Source organism: Epinephelus lanceolatus, chromosome 23 (genome assembly GCF_041903045.1).
Source record: "Epinephelus lanceolatus isolate andai-2023 chromosome 23, ASM4190304v1, whole genome shotgun sequence".
NCBI classification, from domain to species: domain Eukaryota; kingdom Metazoa; phylum Chordata; class Actinopteri; order Perciformes; family Serranidae; genus Epinephelus; species Epinephelus lanceolatus.
Genome location: NC_135756.1, coordinates 12,963,575 through 12,982,643, shown reverse-complemented (window position 1 = coordinate 12,982,643; position 19,069 = coordinate 12,963,575). Strand labels below are relative to the sequence as shown.

At 42.5% G+C, this 19,069-nt stretch overlaps 1 long non-coding RNA gene across 2 annotated transcripts in view; it reads left to right on the top strand.

Annotated features, from left to right (window-relative positions):
* Positions 1–19,069, top strand: part of LOC117249121 (uncharacterized) — a 73,903-nt gene that overhangs the window by 30,981 nt on the left and 23,853 nt on the right. Inside the window, exon 4 of one of the 2 annotated variants that reach the window (XR_013490435.1) lies at positions 4,846–5,699. The exons of the other annotated variant lie outside the window; for it this stretch is intronic. This is a non-coding gene — a long non-coding RNA (uncharacterized LOC117249121). Of the gene's footprint in view, positions 1–4,845; positions 5,700–19,069 lie in introns of those variants that run through there. 2 annotated transcript variants of the gene reach the window in all.

Here is a 19,069-nt window from a genome sequence, read left to right as displayed (position 1 = left end):
TCCAAAGTCTGGGAGAAATTTGCAACATCTGCAACCAAGACTGCATGTTTCTCTAATGTTAGCATGTGGCTACATGTAGAGGTGAAGGCTATTTAACATAACACTTGCAGTAGCGTGCCTGGAGCAGATCACCATAAAAAGAAATCTGTCACAAGCTGATGTTATGTTGCCTCGAAAGTAGAAACAAAACAACCTGTTGGAAACAGAGTGTCGTATGCTCAGGGATTACTCTGACAAATGTTTACTTCATTGTTTGGACATGTTTAATATGAACCTCTGACATTTTAATATTATGTATAGGACAGAAAATAAGGAATATATCAACCGGATAAACACATCTAGAGTAAAAATTAATACATACATCCATGAAACATAGCTGCTGTAAAACAGAACCTTAAAGTAAAATGTCAATAATTAACTAATAAAAAAAAGGTTGTTCAACATCTTTTGCAATAAATTAACAGACATTATATCCTTTTACATAGCTATAGGCTACTAGCATCATGTGATACCTGACACATAGTAAAATAAGACCAGCCTGAGGGGATGTTTGTCCCCAAGTACCCTGTGTTTACTCCCTGAGAGCTACCATCAACATGCACTGCATCACACTAAACTGATTTATGGACTGTAACATAGTGGCTAACTGTGTGCACACACACCGGCATGCATAAATCAGGTTTGTGTGTTTATGTATGCTACTCCATATACATTTGAATGTGTTTGTGGTCAAGGAGACTGACTCACCATGAAGGACGTTTTTGCTTCCAAACTGCTGTCCCACATGTAATTAGGCTTGATGAGGTGTGACACATTCTGCATGATGCTGTGAAAGGTCATATGGAGCAAGGTAAAGCAAGGAACCCGATGACCTCTGTGCATCGACAATAACAACACACAAAGGGGATACACGTGTTTGCGGGGCAGTTTTACGCCATGGAAGTCCTCAGCTGGTCTTTGATGGCAGGTCATGGCCACCTTCTGTGTGCTCTATCAGTGTAAATCCCATATTCCTCGAACTAGACCCCCTATTATCCCTGTAGCTAAGAGACACTATGTGACACTGAGATGCGGTTAGTTGTGGATCCCTGTAATCTCTGGGCATTTTTACCCTATGGCCAGCCTCCAGTCGTGACTTCAATGTCGAAATCCCCCATAGATTCACTTTATCCTCTCCCACATAGTTACATAAGTGCATAAAGCCGAAGCAAGTGTGCCTCGACACTGTACACCAACACACATTTAAAATGCAAATACAGCACATGGTGTTTGCGAGCCCTTGTGATATATATATGTGCGCACATTGAAAACCTTCGCACACGCTTTTTGGATAGTTTTCCTTCCAGTTTTGGCTGGGCATGGACATTTATGAGGCAATATAATCATCATAACATTTCTCTCTCTGATTGTCTCGCTCCCTCCTCCCTCCTTTTCTTTTATCAGAGTTCCAGGCCAGCCCATCAAATATTCAACATAACGGCCAGCTGTACACTTTTCTCCGTTTATTTATGAATTTCTGTTTTGCCCGTGATGTTTTTATGGCTGATTTGTGACTGCGAGTACGAGTCTGTGAGTGTAAACAACATGAAGAGTCTACAGGCATGCTAACGGCTCTGTGAGGCTGTACCTGTGGTGGGCACAGTGCTGCTTTGAGCTAAATGCTAACACTAGCATAGCAGTATACTCACAGTGACAGTGCTAACATGTTTATGAGGTGTAATGTTTACCAATGTTCACCATTTACGTTTAGTGTGTTAGCATGGTAAGATTAGCTACTTAGCATTTAACTCAGACTGCAGCTGAGGTTGATGTGAATTCCAATAGTTTTGCAAGTATTTGGTCAGGATACTAGAAAATTTTGACATGCAGGTGGCACAAGAGGTGAAGTTGACTGCTCACCAAGCGGCAACCTCAGGGGATGGAAAATGAAGCCAACACAAAGTGCCAAGAACTGCAATTCCTTGAATGTTCTCCTGAAGCTGCCTTCAAAAATGAGTAAATCCCCATAGACCCTAATGATAAAATGCCCAACTTTACAGCTAAAATAAACTTGTTTACAGCGTGGCACATAAACAGTTGTAGTCTCTATAGAATTTCCCCCATTCATGACAGCTGTACAAGGGTTAATTTTTATATAATTCAGCTGTTTACATTTTATTAAGGCTTAAATTTATGCATTATTATTATGAGCGACTCCTCTTCTTTTTACTTTTAGTGCAGCTGCCCTAACAAAGTACAAACTGTTGCACAGAGTATCCATACAATTGTGACATAATACCTTGTCATAACATTGCACCTTGCGCTTTGACCCTCTTGCTCATGTATCGTCACAGTTCGTAGCGTGAATTCTGATGTAAAAAGAGAGAGTATGCAAATTTAAATGCAGCAGAGACGGAGGTCAACCTGGAGAGCTCTGCTGATGTTACTTTGCAATGTATGTATTTTCAATTTTTAGTAATAACTGCATTCATTATAGAGTCTAACATATTATATCCTATCTTCTATATATTTCTCTCCTATATTTTTGGAGTACCTGAATTGTCGTCCTCTTTATTTCCCATTTTCCAAGAGCCACTGACACTTTTTTGATATGCCTGATTATACAGAGCAACCAGCATTGTTGGGCTTGTTACTCTAAAAATGTAATATATTATTTATTAATCGTTACTCTTTTCAAAAGTAGTAATATTATTTCACTCAGTTCATGCCCACAGTAATTTCTTACACCACTCACTGTTACTTTTCTGTTACACACTGTAAAATTATTGCATATCTCCCCAAAATTTCTGAATCTCTGGGTACAATAGCTTTAGCTACGCTTACTTGAGAGTCACTTATGTAAGTGTAGAGAGTCACTCGTGGAGCAACATTTCATCCACCGCATATCCAGCCAAAAGCTTCATTATTTCTTTGTAGCCTGCAGCTGTCCACAAGTAAAATCCAGTTTTGGTTGTTTAGCCAGTGTAGAGCTACAGCCGACGTCCATGGCCAAGGAGGACTCACCTTTGGTGGGGTGTATTTCCTGGAGCTTCATGTTCCAAACACCCTTAGTAGCTTTTTAAAATATCTGGGCAAATAGTTGAATAGTCAAATATATTATGTCTTGTGTCTTTTCCCTAACACTTTTTCTTGACCGTAATGAAAATGTGAGGTGAAGTGTGTGTGTGTTTCTGCACTTTATGATGCACCTGAGTCAAATATATGACCAAAAATATTAATGTCGAAAGTAAAACAATAAACATTAAGATTTTTACAACATTCATTTGCATTTATTTAAAATTTGAGATTAAAGTCATGTTAAAAGCTAAAAAACGTTTTTTTATTTAGCTTCTGAAAATGTCTGGCTCATGTATATTTCCAGCTGAATTTGTGACTGAATAGCCTTGTCCTACATCGCAGTGAGGACTATTTGAAAACAGGGGAGGGAAGCTGATTGGCTCTGTTATCATGATCTCAAGGTTTAGATTGAGCATACACACCCACACACCCTATAAACATAATGTAATACATGCTGTAGTTTCATTCTCACACACACACAGTTTTTGACACATGGTAAAAAGCAGGACAGAGACAAACAATGACCTCACGTGGATCCTATCCTCCCACTGGTCCCAGGCTGTTGATAGTTGCCTCCCCCTGCCTGCTCTGAAGTATCTAATGGATTTATCTCTTATTTATAAGACTTTGAGGTCAACACCAGCAAGCCACACAGAACACTGAGTTCCCATGAGGAGAGATATGATGGAGCATTGTTTACCTCTTTGTATTTTATTTTGATGACCCTTCAGTCCCACAGTAAGTGACTGCCTTACGCTGATTTCTGGATGTGGCCTCACAACAGTATGTGACAATCCATCAGTATATTGACACTTGGCTGACGTACCAGGTCTTCTATTAGAGGAGTGCGCAGATGTGTGTGTGAGGAGGAGAATCAGTCCCCCCCCTGCTGCCACTCACTTTCACCCCAGAGGCTCCTGTGGCGTATGATGCTAATAAATTTAGCAGAAATCACATCAAGTCGACTCCCTGCTCCATCGATTGTGAGGATGACATCACCCTCCTCTCGTCTCGGCCTCCTATTACCCCGAGAGTGAAAGCAAAGTAGGCGAGAGAATCTTTAACCCAGAGAGATCCTCTTTCAGGAAGAGGGGGTGTTGTCGGTGCTCGTTTTCACCTGTTTTCATCACAGCCACGCTCACGAGCATCGACTCTGAGGGGATTTTGCTCTGGCATAGAAGTTTCCATATTAGTGTGCTCGAGACGAGGTAGACAATCTATGAGACAATTACATTAGAGCGCCAAGAGCGTGTGGAAAAGCTTCTCACACACTTAGGGCGAGCTAATGAATATGAGCCTGTGGGTGTGTGTTGGAGAGATGTTGGTTAAGGGCGAGGAAGTGTGCAGCTGTGCTTATTTTCAGCCTTATAAATGTTCTTGTTCCATATGAAGTTTTGCAACATATGGACGTTTGGAGCTAATTGGTTTGGAGCGCTAATGAAAGAAGGGTGTTTTAAAAGGTTCTGGGGGCTTTCTGGCTGCTTGGAGGATTAAAATATTTTCATTGCGCTTCAGGCTCAGACTGAAGAAGCAATTTTTGTTTCTTTTAATGAAAGAAAGTCAATGAAGAAAGTGCAAAGTAGTCATTAAATGTTAAATCACACGTTGGCTTGCCCTTGGAAAGAGACACAAGCTATATAAAGTGTATATGTGCATGCAAGTGAGAATTTACTGCCTGTGGTTTTACAGTAGATTGTATTACCAATGCTATATTCTCTCTCTCTCTCTCTCTCTCTCTCTCTCTCTCTCTGTCCGTCTGTGGTTGTGTTCCTGTTTTTGTCTGTGCAGTTGTATGTTCGTCCCTGTGTGTGTGCGTGTGTTGGGTGAGTCATCCAGCAGGAGCCACAATGTTCTATTCCCATCAATCCCAGGCTCATCTACTCTCCGTGCCCGGGGGAGCTGATGAGATCTTTTGCCAAAATGGGCACGACCACCTGCACTCTGCAGATACTCATCAAAGGTTTGATCTGCAGCATGCTCAGAGACCTCCTCAGGTTACTGCTGAAGGTGTTGTTAACACCAGCACAAAGGAACATTTTGACTCGCTAGACATCAGATCATCAGAGTCTTGTTTGATGTGTAGACCGAGACCACTTTTGGAAGGTCTCGGTGTCATCTCGGACTCCATCACATTTTCACTCGGTCTTGTCTCGGCCTCAGGATTTTATTTCAAGTCTGGTGAAGACCACAACTGCAGGGATCAAAATGCCTGTGATGGTTAAGTTGATATCAACGCCTTAGTGCTGTAGTGTGTATTTGTTTGCTCAAAGAAAACAAAGGAAGTTACCTGGCTATCAGCTGGACGTCCTTCCTAGGTGTTCTAGCAATGTTGAAATTTGCTGTTAATACTGGTCTCCTGAGTCATTCTGCCAAAGCTGAAGTACACAGTGTGCATTCAGCAGCTTTATACATTCTAAAAAATGAAAATAAGTCGATTAAAAGGTAGTGAGTCAAGACTCAAACTCTAATTTCCTGGGTAAAAGCCCTGTACTTGAACCAATTAAATATCGTCAGACATTGTAGTTTGTTTTTACTTTGCTCCGCTCCACTATGTTGGCATGGCTACGCATCATTGTGGACTTAAAATGATGTTGGTTTCAAGCATCTACACTGATCTTTAGTGATTGGTTAGGGAAAATCAAATCCCCTTCCCCCAGTGGACGCAATGTCAGACTGAAGATGGACAATTCGGTCTGATATCAGGCAGCTCCACCACAGAAGGTTTTCAATTAACGGGACTGGACAATGGGAAAAACACTAATGACGTTGGGCGCTTCTTGGCTCTTTGTTGAAATTTTTTTACCTCAAGGCATTCAGGGTGGTCCTGAAAAACTGTGAGGCACATAGAGTGGAAACAGTGTAGTGCTACGGTCTAAACATCCACTTACAAGAAAACTGTCACTCACAAAAATGTATGAAAACTGTAGTTCGATCCTTTTAAAGCAACACATTCTCACACCGACCTCGTCACATATCGACTTCAACATTACAACTTCAACAACATGAAAGGTACCCTAGGTGTGTTGGTTGTTGACGATCTGGGACGCCGTGTCAAGTTCTGCCTATTTCATGTATTGTCTTCTTTCAAAATCTAGAAAGATTTAGGGTCTGGCTATGAGTAATGAAAATGGCCCAACTTGAGAGGCGGCACCAAGCATGAATTTGTAAATATCACTGCACGCAACTGGATAACGCTACGACCAATCAGAACAATACACAGGGTAACGTATCCAGAGTGCTACCAGCAGAGCTAACTGGTAGATTAGACTCTTGCCATATCCGGTCATCAAAACAGCAAAAACGTCCTTCTTGCAAAGGAAAGACTCGAGCGCCGTCTTCTGTTCCTCTTTTAGAGAAAAAGCCAAGTCTAACTCATTCATTGTTGCGGGCAAAGCTGTTTCAAACAACTGGTGTTCATCCGTAGCCATCTTGCAGTGTTTACTGACTGATTCTGGACTTCGTCGTCGCAGCGCTGTCGTCATCTGTTTAGCTCGCCTCTGGCCCGCCTATATCAGATACACTGATGTGATTGGTGCAGCTCGGCTCCAAGGGCATGGATAATGAGCATCATTACTGATTGCCAGAGTGACTTGCTGAGCAAATTCAAATTGTGCTCTCGTGAGAACTCTGGATTTCCAGGGTACTACACCAGTACAAAAATGGGAATTGACATTTTGGGTTTAGGAAAAAAGAACAGGGTTTGGCCTTAGAATCGGTACATGAACGCCGCTGTCCTGGGTGAAAGCAGGTGTTTGTTGGACCCATCCACCACCCCTCCCATCTGCCCTGCTTGGATTTTTGCCTCCTGAACTTTCGTCCTTGTCCCTCTGTGTCTCCCCTGACGCCACAGTGCACCGTTAAACTATGCCGATGTTAAAGGACGTCGCAAGTTCACTGTCCAAGTGCCTGATTTCGATGACTTCGGAGTAAAACGGGTTGTTAAGGGTCTTTTACTGTCAAAGTCCTAACAGACAGTCGCACAAAGCAGTTCTGTGTGTGCATCGTGTTCGTATATGTCCATTGTGGTGTTCATTTAAGTGTCATAAAGACAAGAAGGTGACGCTGTCATTCTTTTGTCTGCGCTAGCTGAACCTTTGTGTGCGGCTTTGTACTTCTCTGTGTTTTTTACATTACATGTCGGCACCAATCTGTATGCATAGCTGCGATTCTTATCTGTGTGCACTCAGGAAAATTGTCTTTGGTGTGTGTAGCTGGGTATTTGAAGTGGAAATCCCTTCTATAAGAGCCCACGGAACAGTGTGTATGTCTGTGTGTGTTTACTCATATTGAACCTTTAGATTAAAATGCTCTGACCATTCATCTCTCTGTCATTTCTATCAAATCTAACAAAGACACACAATCCCTCCTCTCGGTCCCTGTGGCTTTCCCATATGTCCGTTTGCATTCCCATGGTCAATATTTGTTTCTCTGCCCGCCATCTCTCACCGTCCCGTTTATTAATCTCCTGTCCTTTAAAATATATGACATTTAATTATAAATGGATTAAGAATTCAGGTTCGGACCATGGGGTATAGGGGAGGAAACCAAATGGATCGAGGGCATCAAACATACGGTGACACAAGACGAATGGGCTTTGTATAGGTTGTTTCCATTAAAGCCTAATGCAGATAAATTATGAAGAAAGATTGATTAGCTGTGGTCCGAATAGCAGCCAGTGGAAATTCAATGGAGCCAGATGATTTTGTAAAAGAGCTGCTGGGAGACAAAGGCCTGCGTAGGACAGCCGAGTCCTCCTCCTGTGGTGGAATTACTGCCTGCTTTAAATTTGCTGGAGGAGCCTCTGGTGCAGCGAGAAGCTTCTATCATCTTGTTCTTCTTTTCATTTCCTCTTTTTTTTTTCTCCCCCTTCGCTGATTCAGATGCCGAATTAGAATTCCCATTCAAAGTAGGTCAGCGCCCCCTCTCTCTTCTTCTGCTGCCCCATTCTCTCTCTGTGTCTCTCCACCTCGCTCCATCTCCCTGGCACTGTTCCCTATGTAATCCCTATCCAAAGCGCTTCTGTAAAAAAAAAAAAAAAAAAAAGAGATGAGACTCTGGTTCTTTGATTCGACTTACTCCGCTTCAAGCTAATTTCTTCTTTCCCTTTGTGGCTTTCTTCTCAGTCCTCCTCTTGATGTCTGCCTTGCTTTTCATATCTCGCTGAAACCTCTTCTTCTCTTCCCCCCTCTCTGCCTGGTCCGACCGGCTTTTCTCCTCTTTACCCTCTCCTTGGGAAATCCATCACTGTCACTGCACTCTTTTCCAGAGCTACTGGAATTATACATCAAGGTTGACCTTAGCCTACATCTCTCTGATAGCTCCTATACAGCAGTTCAGACAGTTTAGCTAATGCCCGTATTAATGGGGCTCTGAAGGACACTTTTACAGGACAGATGGCTGCTGCAGTGATTGAAAGTTACACCATTTAGTTATGGGACTATGTTTCTAACCACTGGGCCATCTTGTCACCCCAAGCATAACTTTATTGTCTGTATAATTAGATGAGTCATGTGACTTTTACAGTGACCAGGGCCACGTCAAGGCCAGTGTTGGTCAGTGACACTACAGTCATGTAGTGCAGAGACTCTGAAGACAGCCAGCCTTGTTGTTCCTCCTGCCTCTAGTGCTACGTTAACTGCTAAGCTGAGGGAAAAAACAGTAGAAACCTCAGGAGGAGCAACTGAGGTGGCAACCCTCTTCCAGGACGGACAGATGTGCAATAGATGTTGTACAGAACAGATCAAAATAATAGATGTACAGTCATCCATATGACAAAATGATACATAAAGAGAGGGAAAGAGAGCGATGCAGGGCAGACAGTAATGTCAATAGCGACAGTAACATTAATTTATACCCACTTCCTCCTTGGTAACCGATCCATCTTCCCAGTAATACACCCACATCATCAGGTACCCCTACACCACTGGACTTACTTACTCCTCTTCATCCCCGATGGGACATAAGGCTTCAATGAGCTCTTTCCATTGCATTCGATCCTTGGCAACATGTTGACAGGTTCATCTATTCCACCTCCAGTGTCACAGTTCTGCGCCAGGTGGTTTTGGGCCTTGCTGGTTTTCTTTTGCCTAGTGGCGTCCATCTCAAGGTGATTCCGTTGATCCAGTTGGTCCATTCTTGGCACATGGCCTAGCCATCTCAAACGATTGTGTGTGATTTCTTTGGTGATGCTCCGGCAACCGGTTTTCTTGTACAGGTGAAGGTTAGAGATTTTGTTTGATCAGATCTGGCATATTTGTCTGAGGCAACCATTGTGAAAGACTTCCACTCTCATCACGTCTGTTTTGACCACTTAGCATCACAAGTTCAGCGCCATCTAGCTCCATGATATTGGAGCAGCCGGTATCTTCAACACTCAGCAACTCCCGCCAAAACAAGGTTGTTAGTCCCTCCAAAAGGGACACTAACAACTCAAAGTACACTTCAAATAAAATTTCTCCAAACACGTTTCTTGTTATTTTAGGTAGTTATTATCACGCTAATGTATGTTCAGGTGTCCATTTCCTCCGATAAGTTGGTTTTAATTCATTATTTGATTCTATAAACACAGTCTGACCATCTCGAGCTTTTATTTTGGTACTTCTGGTGACCGGCAGTGTGAATTTGCATATTAGCTAAATATTTAGTTTCACCCAGAACATTTAGATTTAACCTTTAACATTTAGATTTAGATTTAGATTTAGCATTTAGATTTAACATTTAGATTTAGATTTAGCATTTAGATTTAGATTTAATATTTAGATTTAACATTTAGATTTAGATTTAGATTTAACATTTAACATTCAGGTGCCACATTTAATATTTAGATTTAACTATTTAATATATTTCTAAGTTAACAAATATTGCTGTAAATGTGGTAAAAGGTGACGTTAAAAAATTCACAATACTTTTTTAAACATTGTTTGAAGCTAAATGTGGCAAAATGTTGATGTTATTTTCAGCGTGAGCCACTTTACAAATGGCACCCCATATCCAGAACGTCAACAACCAGCACTCCCAGGGTACCTTGCACGTCGTATGTCGACGTAGAAAGTCCATGACCAAATGTCGATATGTGTATTGACCATACTGTACTCTGCATCTTTTACCATTTTCATTTGCTTGTGTTTTAAGGTTAAAAGGACATCATGGATAATGAATCTTTCCGCTGATAATCAATTAGTCATTAGTCTGTCTGTCTGTCTGTCCTCTTCCTTAATTGTTCCAATCAAAGCCCTGTGCAAACACTGGAGGAGGAGAATGTATGTATAAAAGCGTTGCAAGGGGGGGAAGAACCCCCGATAATCCATTTTAATTACCAAGAACAAAAGCAAAACAGTCACTTGAAGGTGACGCCGGGACGTTCTTCAAAGGGCCTGTCGCCATGGCAATAGCCGTGGGCAGGACAGACCCCTGTGGCACACATCAGCCTGCGCATGAAGAGCCTCTGTCCTGGTCTTGGGAGCGTTTTAGAGCTTCATAGATGCCATCGAATTCTGTTGTTAAAGAAAATAGCTTGAGGCGACTGTAATGAGATGTACTGTAATGTTTAACTTAGACTCCTCAGTCGCTCACAACAGCTTTCAAACACCCATAAAGAAATAAAAAATGCATTTGTTCCATTGTTAATGTGACATTTTTTTTCTTTACGGCCTTCTCTTTGATGGTGGGCACAAATTACAGAGTGTTCCCTGAAGGCAGCAGCACTACAAAACTGGGCTTTATCTTCGACAAACACATGCTGTCGTTTCTCTTGCCTACTGCCACATATGGTTAGATTCTCTCGGCTGCCCAGACTGGTGAATAGGCTGCTTCTAATGAAGGGTTGTGTGTCTGTGTGTGTGTGGTAATGTGTACAGGTAATATCATGCTCCTTTTATTATATGATCCATGAAAGAGCAGGTATCTTCTCTAGACTTGTATAACCATATAATTAAATACTGCAGTCTGAGGAGTCTGTACGGTGCTTTACACGTACTGTAAAGTAATACGTTTTGATCTTGTGAACACAATAGCTTGAATTTGTAAATGAACGCAAAGTCTAAAAGATATTCTTTTAATCATCTGTTAAAGTTGAATCACTATCTTTATTGGGTCTTTCCAGTGAAACTAAATTATTTTGAATGGCTGGACTGTTGACCCCACGGGACTCTCCCACAGTTAAACATTTATTGCAGCCAGACAACAGGTTAATGGTTGTTTTTCCAACAAAGTTAAACTCTGACCACACAATGGCTGTAATAATGTTATGTATTATTTTATAGCAACTAATAAAGCCACCGGGGTCAGAAGTACACATGATAAGCTCTGATATGCTTCTCTTTTTAGAAACAACAAAATATAAAAGTTGGTAGTAAAGATATAATTGTTATCATCTTATTAGAGAATATGACAATAAAGTGTATTGATAGAGAACTTAATAAAATGTGAATTTCAGTACCTGTCTGATTTTCTGCCTGGCTGTCTGGAATATTACAACAAAAACAGTTTTCAGTCAGGAACACTTTAGTCAAAGAAAACTTTATTTCCATTTGTAGTATTATATTTGGCAGTATGGCTCTGTTCTGGGGCCCCTCTGCTTTTCCAGCCTGAGGCAGAGAAAGCACACCTCTCTGCCCTTCCACGTGCAAATGAGGAAAGCCTGAGGCAGAGAGAGAGCACACTTCTCTGCCCTTCCATGCGCCTACATGGAAATCCCTAAGGCAAGGAGAGCAGCAGCAAAGACCCCCGGGAACAGAACAGCAACAACAACGCAGAGGCTTCGTAGTCCAAACGAAGACAGTGCTATTTCACTCCTTTCAACCTTTCCAAAGGCAGCCCAAACCAGAGCCACTCTTTCTGTTCTTACCTTTCAAAATAAAAGCCCTAAACATATACATCTGCGGCTCAGAAGGTAGAACACGTCATCAAGTAATCAGAGGATCAGCGGTTCGATCCCCGGCTCCTCCAGTCTGCATGTCAAAGTGTCCTTTAGCAAGATACTGAACCCCAAATTGCTCCCAATGGCTGTTCCACCGGTGTGAGTGTGTTAAAAACTGTGCCAAATTGTATGGTAGCCTTGGCCACTAGGGTGTGAAAGGGTGAACGTGACCCTGGCATTATAACTGGCTCTCTCTGTTAGCTGTCTCTACATGAGCTAGCCTAGCACGAGCAGTATAACCTGCTGACAAGTTGTAATGTTGCTTGTCTCAAGCAGCAGGCAGTGATTTTTCTCTTCTTGCCCCAAACCTGTAACAGGTAACAGCCTGTTGCTCGAGTCCTGTTTTCCTTTTTTGTCTCTAACCTCTTTGTTTTTTAGCTCCTTCATCCATCTAATTTGTATTTTCATTCTCCTTACTCAACTCTTTCTGTCTCGATTTAATTTTTCCTGCTTGACCTGGGGAAAGGGTGGGGAAGCTGACGAGGGCTGGCACCTGCCTTACAGTATAGATAGGCTGTTGCCAGTTATGGGCTGTGTAACCCCTAATCAGATGGGCTTCTAACATCAAGTGGGCCGCAGGTGGTAGGTCTCTTTTTTCCACCCTGTATAGCAGGTGGTGGCCTTGAAGCCTAGAGGGTGGGCCGCCCTATCTGGCATTTGCCAGGATTGTCCAATGGTCAGTCTAAGGCTGAGCAGAGGGAACTCAAATTCATATTTCCCTAAAGGTAAACTCAATAACACCTAAAAACACTTATATCCATTGATGAATTTAAGGGCATCATGACAGACCGCTATGTTTGCATAGTTGTTGTTTTATTGTGGTTTTTGGTATTATATGTTGCATTTAAATCTGTTTTGATTGGCAGCTACCTTGGCCAGGTCTCGAGTCAACACATTCCCACTCCAATCTCATCACATATCGACATTTGGTCATGGACTTTCCACGTCCAGATACAACATGCAAGATAACCTGGGTGCGTTGGTTGTTGACGTTCTGGGACACCGTTCTGCCTGTTACATGCATTGTCTTCTTTCAAAATACACTTCTGTTTTCATAGGAAATAGGAAGTTTACATAAAGTCTCTTTCAAAATAAAGGCGCTACATCATCGAATTGAGGTTTTCTTTTCCTTCAACAACAAACGCACTTGGTTAGGTTTAGGAAAGAAGAACAGGGTTTGACTTTATAATCTTACGGGACCTGAACACCACTCTCCCGGGTGAAGGTCGATGTTTGTTGGACCCATCCACCACCCCTCCCAACTGCCCCACTCCGACTTAACTCTCATTCTTGTCCCACCGTGTTTCCCTCTGATACCGCTGGGCGCTGTTAAACTATAATGGCAAAGGACGGCCGTTTTTTGTCCATATCCGACGCTGCAAGTCATTGCCCAAGCCCTGGATTTTGAACAACTTCGGAGTGAGACCGGGTTGCACATGGAAAAGACTTTTAATCTCAGTGGGACTTCCTGGTTAAATAAAAGGTAAAATAAAAGAAGAAAAAATAAAAAAGCTTAATAACTTCATATAGACTCACAGGCGCTGCTGTGGGCCAGTAGGATCCCAGTAGTTATCACGAATTGGATCACCGCTGGCAAATCTATTTGCGTCAAAACCTTTTTTTAAGCTGCAAATTCACATTGCTGCCTGTATGAATAATAAGCATTTCACATTTTCGTATCATTTATTCATTCTGATGTGTAAAGGCTTTTACAGAAAACACCTATTCTTACTTTATTGTTTCCATTTAAGTATTGTATAAAGTGTCAGGTGTGTAGTGGACACTTTCATTCTTGGTTAATTAGCTGTTACATAATGAACTCCACAATGAACTTACTAATCACAATAAAGGCATTCCTTTTATAGTGATAGGGGATTTTTGCAGGTTGTAGTTTAACTTGGCCTTGTGGGAAAATAGAGTGAGATTGGAAACTATCTCTCCAGTGAAAGCTAAGTGTTTGCCTGAGTGAAAATATTTAAACACACTTGATTTCCCACAATCAAAGCACTTCTCCAGTCGAGGCACTGGAATGCCACTGCCTCAGCCAATTACAATCAGCTGTCTCCCTTTTTCTCCACTTTAATCATCCACTCCTTGACACACACGCTAACACCAAACACACACGTGGGCCCGCACACCGACACCGACGCACTCCTGTTAGCAACGGCATGAACTTTTGGCTGCAACATGTATAATTTTGATAATTTCAGCACTGAGCCCAAATCTGAGTCCAGCAGCAAACAGTTTGCTAATCTTCAAAGAACAGCTTTGTTATAGATGAAGGGGGCATTTTTTCACACTCCACTAACCTGTTCCTGCCTTTACTTAATACCGTGTGGTAGGAAATACCCTCATAAATACAGAGGGCTCAGCTCTGGCTGGACCAGGAACAAGTAACCCTGTTCTTGTGGGGTTAAGGGAGTTGAAGTCTAGACTGAGGTTGTGTCTGGCAGCTGAGGCAGGTGTGTTTATTGCAGTCATGCAGTGAATGTAACAGTGTGTGTGTGTGTGTGTGTGTGTGTGTGTGTGTGTGTGTGTGTGTGTGTGTGTGTGTGTGTGCGCGCGCAAGTGAGATTTCGTGCGCAGCAAGTTTACAAATGAAGTCGCTGGAGGCTGCTCTTTTCACCAGTAACTCCACCAACCAATAAACAATAACAAAACCCACTTGATAATCCACCAAACCATGGCTAGACACTCCCAGGGTTATGCATTACAGTGCTCAGACACATGAACACAATAACTATGTAGTTACCGAGAGAATCTGGCTCATAGATAATTGTTTTTTCAAAGGAGAGGTGGTCATTGAGATAAGTATTCAGGGTATCATCTTCCATGCAACGTACACTTGTGGTGTGTGTCACTGTGGGGGTGTTAAAATGATGCTGACAGCGTAAGAAGGGGTCCTTTTAAGTGATCTCAGTGTTAGAGTGTTGTATGTGTGTGTTTTTGACCTGATGTGATCCCAGTCAAATGAGGTTATTACCCTGAGAGAGTCTAACACAGAGCAAACAAACCTTCAACCCCTAATCTAATGATTCTAGGGACAGACAACCAGTTACAGTAGATAGATAAACACATGGCAACATTTGTATGTTATTGTTCGGGAGATACATTAAAACTTTACATTTCTTTATATTTTAAACAACACTGGTTAACTTCAGAGGTTTAGGCACAAAAACCACTTGGTTATGTTTATCAAAAGATCATGTTAAGGGTTGAAATACAGCTTTTGGTGGCGCCAACGTCACTGGAAACGCAGCAATGTCACGGAAAAAACAACTACTTTTCGTGGCCCTATCCCTGGTGGAAACACAGCAATAGGTGGCTAAAAAATACAGATGTTTGTTAGCTAAAAAGCCACTGGAAAAATGACAATAGTTCGCTACAAAACCACCAGTTTTGCTGTCTCGAACAGCAGTCTGCAGCTTGGCAGGGGTCTCGCCTACGTGATATCTCACTAGCTCGTAGGCCTATATGTCATTTTAGAAGCGTTGATATGACATGTGTTATAACATACAAATGAAACATATCTGTGGTTTGCTTTTTGTGGCAGTATTCCTGCTGGAAACAAAGCAATGGGTGGCTACAAAAGTTGTCGACTAAAAATCTGTTGGAAAAACAGTGACAGGTTACTAAAAAAGAGCTTTTGTTGTTTGTTAGTCTCAAACAGTGGTCTGCAGCTTGGCAGGCATCTCATCCAGGTGACGCCCTCTACCCTCCCCTCCACCTTCCGATGACAAGCCAGCTCATATACTATGTCCTTTTACAAGTGATGACATGATACGTATGGAACGTACAACGTTCAAATATAACAAATCTGTGGTTTGCAGAAATGTAATGCCAATGTTTTCTTCTGGTGACTGGGCTGGTACATTTATTTAGACATATAAACATGCACAGACAACCACTTTTTGTCGCACTATGCCGGCAGGAAACCCAGCAATGTCTCAGTAAAAAACAAAACAAACAAAAAAAACAAACCTTACATTTTATGGCACTCTCTCCGGTGGAAACACAGCTACAGATGGCTAGAAAAAACACCCACGTTTGTTGGCTTAAACGCTGCTGGGTAAACAGCGTTGGGTCACTTAAACACTAGTGTTGTTGTTTGTTGGTTCTGAACGCTGGTCGGCAGCTTGGCAGGCGTCTCACCTAGGTAACACACCATCCACCATCCCCTCCACCTTCTACATGACAAAGTCAGCACATATACTACGTAACTTAAGAAACGTTGACATATGTATAAAAACGTATAATTGTAACATATCCATGGTTTGCAGAAACGTACAATGCCAACATTTTCCTCTGGGGACTGGGATGGGACATTATATCACACACTTCTCATGCTGAAGTCGTCAGATACTGGCGCTTGGGCCGCTACTTCCGCATCAGACACCACAGAAAAACACTTCCAGTATCAATGTAAAGCCAAACTCATGTGCTTTTGTTGCCTAAACCTAGCCACGTGCATGTGTTGGCCAAACATAGCCAAGTTCTTTTGTTGTTTCTTTTGTTGTTGAAGAAAAAACACGTCAATTCACGGAGTTGTACCGACGTAGTGCGTTTATTTTGAAAGAGATTCTTTGCAAACTGTGCATTTCCTGTAAAAGTGGACATGTATTTTGGTAAGAGACAATGCACGTAACAGGCTGACAAGTTGACATGACGTCCCAAAATGTCAACATCCAACACACCCAGGGTACCTTTTGTCGTATCTGGATGTGGAAAGTCCATGACCAAACGTCTTTATGTAACAAGGTTGGGATGAGAATGTGTTGAAAATACACACACACACACACACACACACACACACACACACACACACAATATGCCCAATCACAGCCACACATATCCACAGGCTCCCTGTGTCAGGTCAATGCTGTAAATGTGTCCCTACAGGAGCAGAGATTATCAGCTGCAGATGATGCGTGTCGGCTGGACCTGGACAGCAATATGAGCAAACTGTGGTCTGACAGCTGCTGTAACAAGAGCAGAGTGGCATGACACTGTCAGCCGGGCACTGACCTGTGTAGGATACTCTGTGCCAACTGGCTCTGTGTTCGCTTTTATTTATAACCTTACTGTCATTTGTGTTGTGTGTGTTATCTGCTCACCATCAGGCTATTATGTCCCCTCTCTGCTCTCCTTCTCTGCCTGCATTACAAGGCTACTATTAGACTTTCATCTCCCTTTGATTTCACCTTTGTCCTTTTCTGTTCTCCTCCGCTAGAATTTGGCTAACAAGCCACTTATGTCCTTGTAGTTGTTTTCCCTGACACTGCTGTGCATATCACCTTTCACATCTCATGCCCTTTTCATCTTTTTAGAACTAGGAGTCCCGAAGCAGCCTTGACATTTAATCATTCCCTTTGTCCACTTCACCGCTGACCTCTTTTCCAAAGCATCCCATTAAAAAAGGAATAAATTACATAAACACGCCACATCTTTTGTGTTGTGTATCTTATCTGATGATCAGCCACCAATAACAATAGCAGAGGATGGCCCGTCCGGATACCATCAGCAAATCCTCAGAGTGCGAGTGCGTCTTGCCTCCCAGGGCGCGCAGCATGCCAATGCTTGATCAACAGCCTCGCCGCTGCAAGTAAAGAAGCCAATTAACTTCCTCTGTCACCTTCCAGCTAAGTGGAACCATCGCTGAAGGGTGTACAAATTGCAGCCAGGAATCTAATTTCAGATGAACACACACCTCAGGCCCTCTAGAACAGCAAAAAATCCAATCTGGAGAAACATGATGACTTGCACTTGCTGCTCAGTGTTTGGCTTGGCCCATCAAAGTCGCGCAGGTTGGGCAGCAGCTCAAGGGAGGGTGGAGAGAGTCTCAACTCAAAGCAGGTGCAGTGGTTTTAACATTTTGGAAGTTAGATATCAAGTGCAGAAGGTAGTCCATGAAATGTTTAGCTAAGCCTAAAACTTAAATTGCCAGCCAAGCTCCATCAAAACTAAAAAAAACAGCACCTTCCCACAGCTCTTCTCTGTTAGCCACCAAGCTAAGCTACATCACTTAAGCCCCATTTCAGTTTCCACTGTGAAAAGTTGTGGATGGTACCAATGGAACCGTTCTGTGCAGTCCCCATTCTGTTGGGGTACCTAGCACACAGATCTGGTACTGAAAGGTGGAGCTGTGAACACTGCAGTCTGTTGATTGGTCAATAGAGGACGGTCACTCTGCTCAGGGCTGAGTTGTGGCTGGTTTTGAGGCTCATGTAACCACTGTTCATACTATACATACATATATTAAACTGTAACTATAAAATGAAAGGATGTTTTAGTAGGAGAAAAAACAATTCAATTCACTGGGCCGACTGCCGGCAACTTTTAAGGTGGAGCGTTAACTTGTAATGCATGAGGTGATGACGTGAATCCATCAACACACCTTAAATTTCAATATGACAACAACAAAAAAATGCATTGTAGAGTGTTGTTCCTGTGGGCTCTGGCAACACTAAACCCCTGAGTTTGCCTGAGAAGGACTAAATGCACAAACCTGCTATTTTTAGATATCCCATGGAGAGAGACTCTCACTGCAGCCTGTTGTATTCTGTTCTGAAAATGTCTGCGTGCAGCCTCGTTTTGTGGACGATAAACAAGGTGCAGACTTCCATCTGTGTCACCGGTAATGAGCAAATACAGTGAGTGCTGGACGGAGCAGAGTGACAACAACCCCGCCCACATTTAAGAGTACTGTTAGCGGTGGAAACACTAGGGTCTATGTCTGAAAGGTACTTTTGGTTCCAAAAGGTACCATACTGAAAGCGTCTGGTGGAAACGGGGCTTAAGTTTTGTTCACACGTCATGGTAGAGTTAAGAGAAACGCAAACACAGGACAGGACTCAGTGGTTGTTGGTCAAGAAAAAGTTTGTGCAAATAGTTGCTCTTAAAGCCACAATTTGGGCTTTTTCATTGGCTCTTTTAGCCGCGCTGAGTCAAACCATGCCACACCAATTTGTGTTTCCAATGTCAGTTTGAAGATTATGTGCCCGGCCTGCTGCCCCGACTACGTGGCCCCGGATAAGCAATTGAAAATGGATGGATCGATGAATCTGATTGGAATGTCATTCATTTTTGCAGCATACA